The following is a 5000-nucleotide window of genomic DNA, read 5'->3' as shown; positions in this document are numbered from 1 at the left end:
GCCATCTCTGGCGATGAATCAACAATCCGAAGTACTTTTCTTGCGTATTCTTGATAAACAAGGGTTTATGTAGAGATATAGACCAATATATTGGGGAAGGAAGCAGCCACTTTGACATCTCTTCATCTCCAAAGAATTCTCGATGTGAAAACACAGAGACAAAAGGATGATCTTTGAATAGGAAAAAGAGTGGATCTGCAGGATCCCAAATGAATTGGCTTATTCGAAAAAAGCCTTGTTCTTTGGAAGATCTATCTCGTGTCTGGTACTGCACGGTTCCACTCTGCAAGAACTCCAAATCATTCTCTTGAAGCTCATCCTCTTTATCATAAATGATCCGCTTGCCCCGAAATGACCTAGCCCAATAGGGAAATCCCAATTCATTGAGCCTTTTGATACAATCAAATAGAAAGCCCCAAGGGCGCCATATTCTAGGAGCCCAAACTATGTAATTGAAGAAATCCTCCTCTATCTCTATCTGTTGCGGGTCGAGGACTCCTTCCCCTTCTTCAAACTCCGATTCGTATTGTTGATAGAGAAATCTCTGATCAACGATAGAACAAGATCCATTTTGTATCATATCTAAGGGATTCCTGGGTTCGGGCCGAAGAAGCAATGTCACTCGATCATTATCAAATCGACTGCAATCTTTTTCTGTCCGTGAGGATCCCAACAGAGCGCCTTCTACTTCTAATAGGCCATGAACTAGATCAGAATCATTCTCAACGAGTCCATAGATCCCATTTTTTTCATCGGGTCCGGGTAGAGACCAAAGGTCTTGAACGACCAATCCGGCAGAACAAATCAAAACATAAAGAAGTATCATTAATTTCTTCATGCTCGTTTGAAGTTCGAAGTACCAGTTGTACAAATAAGAACCCCCTTCGTTACATGATTTCTTCTTCATATAGATAGATATAGGATCTATGGAGCAATTACTTAGAAGTACATTTTGTGCAACAGCCCTTCCTATCTGATAGAAAAGGATCGCATGATCCTGAAACGATCTTACCTGGGATAGCAAATCCCAAGTTTGTCTATGAAGAGCAGATTGAATTATATTAGTGTCTATAATTGATTTCTTCTGCGTAATACTAATCGATAGGGCCTCATTGGTAAGTGCTACAAGATCTCGTACATTGGAACCCATGGTTATGGAACCGAATCCATTAGTATGGAACATTTTCTTTTCCAAGCGAAATCCCCTAGTATATGAAAGAGTGAAAAAGTGCTTTCGTTGTTGTGGAATAAGAAGCCTTCGTATTTTAATGCATGTATTCAATTTATTCGGAGCTATTAGAGCGGGATCCACTTTTTGGGGAATATGGGTCGAAGCAATAACAAGAATATTTGTAGTGGAACATCTTTCAAAATCCCTGGAGAGATAGTTCACTAATAGACCAAGGGATAAGTAATTCGACTCAGTCACATACAGATTATGAATGTTTGGAATCCATATTATGCAAGGAGACATTGCTTTTGCTAATTCGAATTGAAGGGTGATATAAAATCGGTCTATTTCCAGCATCATATCCTTAGTTAGCGCATTCATCATAGTTAGAAGCTCCAGCTCCGTATCAAGGTCACGGTCGATATCGTCACTATCATCAATATCGCCACTATCATCAATATCGTCACTATCATCAATATCGTCACTATCATCAATAAGAAAACCCTTAGGCTTCTTATCCAGCAACTTGTTCAGAAATACTGTAACGAAAGGAAGATAGGAGTTTGTCGCTAGGTATTTGACCAAATAGGATCGTCCAGTTCCTATAGAACCTATCACTAAAATACCCCTAGAGGGGGGGGAGGGCTAATAAGCGGAGCGAAAAGGGTTTTCCATGAGATGGGAAATGAAAACTATTAGCCCCACACGAGGTTTGTGAATAAGTGATTGTCTGATAATGAGCAAGGAATGTCCGTCTTTCTGCTAAACAGGATGTATTGAACTCATAATTCATTAGATACTTTTTATGAATGTCAACTAAGTATCGTAAGTAAATTACTCCCGGTTGTTCAATCATTTGATAACCAGAGTCATTCTTTGATAAATGATCACTATGAGTCAGACTCAATAGAATTTGATCAATCCTTTTTTCTGTCGTTAAGGTGGAGAACTGAATCAAGAATTCTCTTTCTTTATCATCAATCGAATCACTGTTCGAGACCCAGGATTGGATTTTCTCATCAATCCAATCACCGTTCACATTTTTTCTTATCAATGAATATATCTCTTTACTTGTATGACTTAGATGTCTCGTATTTCTCGAAAAAGCGATTCGATTGATGGGATTTGGTATGATACTTATGAGATCGATGAGATTGATATTCCAATCTTTCTTCTTCGAACGTATTGATTTGACCCCATAAGCGGGACCGCCACCCCATAGCATGTTGCCACCAGAAGCAGAACCCCATATTTCTTCTAGAGAATCTCCTAATTGTTCCAGAGCAACTAGAAAGAGATTCTTTAACCAGAAAGAATTCCTGGGATACCTATCCAGAAGTTTTCGCAACTCAATCATGTATGATGGAATCATCAAAGATTTGACCTTTTCGAACTCTGTCTGTAACTCACTATAGGCTCGAGAAACAAAGAGAAGATGTGTACGAACGAGATATACAGCAATAAGAAGAAGGAAAAGGATTGAATAGAGGAACTCCCGAACATTTGGCCATCTCAGATGTGTCGATATCGATGGTGACTCATTATTTCGATGAATCATTTCTTCGGACAGAAGAAGATTAGGTAAACACTTACTCGAAATCTCACTTATCAGATTCCATTGTAGAAGACACAATTTTCTCTGAAGAATTCGCCATGATATTATGCATGGATCATATATATCATGAAAAATGTATACAAATTTTTGGATGCTACTTAGTATCGGCAATAGGTCTGAAAAAGTATCTAAAAATAGCAAATTTAGATATTTGTACCCTGTCGAAGTAAGGAACCATGGCATATATGTTTGGAATAGATTATTTTGAGAGAGTTGAAAAAGCACTATCTCGTTGAAAGGTTCTATACATCTGCCCTTTCTCAAGGCATTTCTTTAGACAAAGACTCCGTTTTTTCCTCTTTTCGGATGGTAAATATTTCTCAGAACATGGAGTGTGAATCAAACCCATGTTTGAATTGAAATTGAGATACTGATGCAAGTTCTTCCCCTCTGAATCAGATAGATTCATATCTGAAAGAGGTTGACAATAAGTTCTTTCAAAATTGACTATTTGTCCCTCTGTTAGAGGTGTTCCAGAAATGTCTGCGATCGAGTAAATAGCTCGACGAACGAATGGATCGGATCGAATTGGAAAATGGAAAGATTTGTACAAGTTATACCTTTCGTCACCACTTTGTGGAAAATCGTTAGGTATGAATATGTTAGATACCTGTGACTCGATTGGTGAAATAGTATCTCTCTCCAAAAAAGCATGTTTTTTTTTACCGCCGCACAAAGAAAATATTTTGTTGCGAATGAACAAGATATTGAGGAATTGTCCATACGTAAAATCATAATTATTGATACGGGCCTTTTCCACATAATCCACATAAAAAGGGAATCTTTTGTTACAATAGAAGCAGAAGTGATGTGGATTATTCAAGAATCGAAGTCGAGTTGCTTTATAAAAAGAAGATATCAATGAACTTCTATGAAATGGTTTCACGGGATTTAGCCAATTGTCTTGATCGTGGGATATCATTGAGAAATAGGAATCCGTGTTATCAAAGGATTTCCTGCGATTATTTCTAGTATGGAATGAGTCAATCATCCACTTTGGTATCTTATTGAACAAAAATGGTGATATTGTTCCTCCATTGATCAAGAATTTCGATTTTTGGGAAGTATAATGATCATCCAATAAGAAGGGTTTCAATTTTTTCAAATGAACGATTTGAAGACCTATTGATTCTAACAACTGATTGCAGAGTTGATCATTCGGACCTTTCAATTCATAGATGTGGATCTCGGACCTATGAAGGGGGATATTCCCGAAACTCACAAAGAAAAAAGGAAGTGAGTTAGACAAAAAGAGAAGAAACTTGGACAAAAAAACAAGTAACTTGGACAAAAAGAAACGAAGTGACTTAGACAAATCTTTTTTATCGATAACCTCAGACCAATCAATCGAATATTGATTAATACGTAATCGATCGAACACTACTTGAAAATGAAAATGGCTCTTCTGCTCAGAAATGAAATGTTCCTGGAAATTCTTGCTCCCATTGGACCATTTGTATCTATATGCATTAGGATCCCGATTCATGGATCTCTCGGTTCGAGAAATCAAAATAAGAGGATCGAACCATTTCTTCTGACCCTTTTTGAAATTTGATAAATGTTGGTTGATCGTATATTTCATTATAGTTCTATGATTCAGAGTATCATTTCCTATTTGATCCCTTTGAATTCCATATTCCAAGTCGCGATCGGATCTATTCATTAAAAAGAATCGATTCAATACATTTCTTATGTACCCATAATATTGGATTTGAATCAGATTTCGGATCAATCTATATTGATTGACTGCCTCCATTATGTTGTTGCTAGCAAATACCACTATTTTTTGTTTTGGATCTTCCAAATCATTCCCGGGGGAGGTCCGGACCCATTTTTTTCTGATCCTTCGATAAAAAGATTCATTCTCTTCATAAAAAATAGGAGGTAGAACCAATAAATATTTCTTTTTCGATTCATCCCTGGAGTTGAATACCTCATTCAAGAATTGTTTTTGATCCAATCCGTAGGAATCAATAGAAAAGGCAAATCCCTTATGATACACCAGATCCGGCTCGGTTATTGATAGAGTGAATAGATCTGCCATTTCTTGAAATCTCTCTTCTGATTCAAAATCGTGGTGTAACGTGTATCCCCTCCTGTTCCGGTCATGGAATAGATGAAATAAATAAATAAATGGATTTTTGTTCAAGAATGAAATCTTATTGGAACTGTCCATATCCAGTTCATCCTTCGGAACCATATCACATCCCGGAT

Source organism: Cucumis melo, unplaced genomic scaffold, assembly GCF_025177605.1.
Source record: "Cucumis melo cultivar AY unplaced genomic scaffold, USDA_Cmelo_AY_1.0 utg002088l, whole genome shotgun sequence".
NCBI lineage: Eukaryota > Viridiplantae > Streptophyta > Magnoliopsida > Cucurbitales > Cucurbitaceae > Cucumis > Cucumis melo.
The sequence above is the reverse complement of the archived record's forward strand: the minus strand, read 5'-3'. Positions refer to the sequence as shown.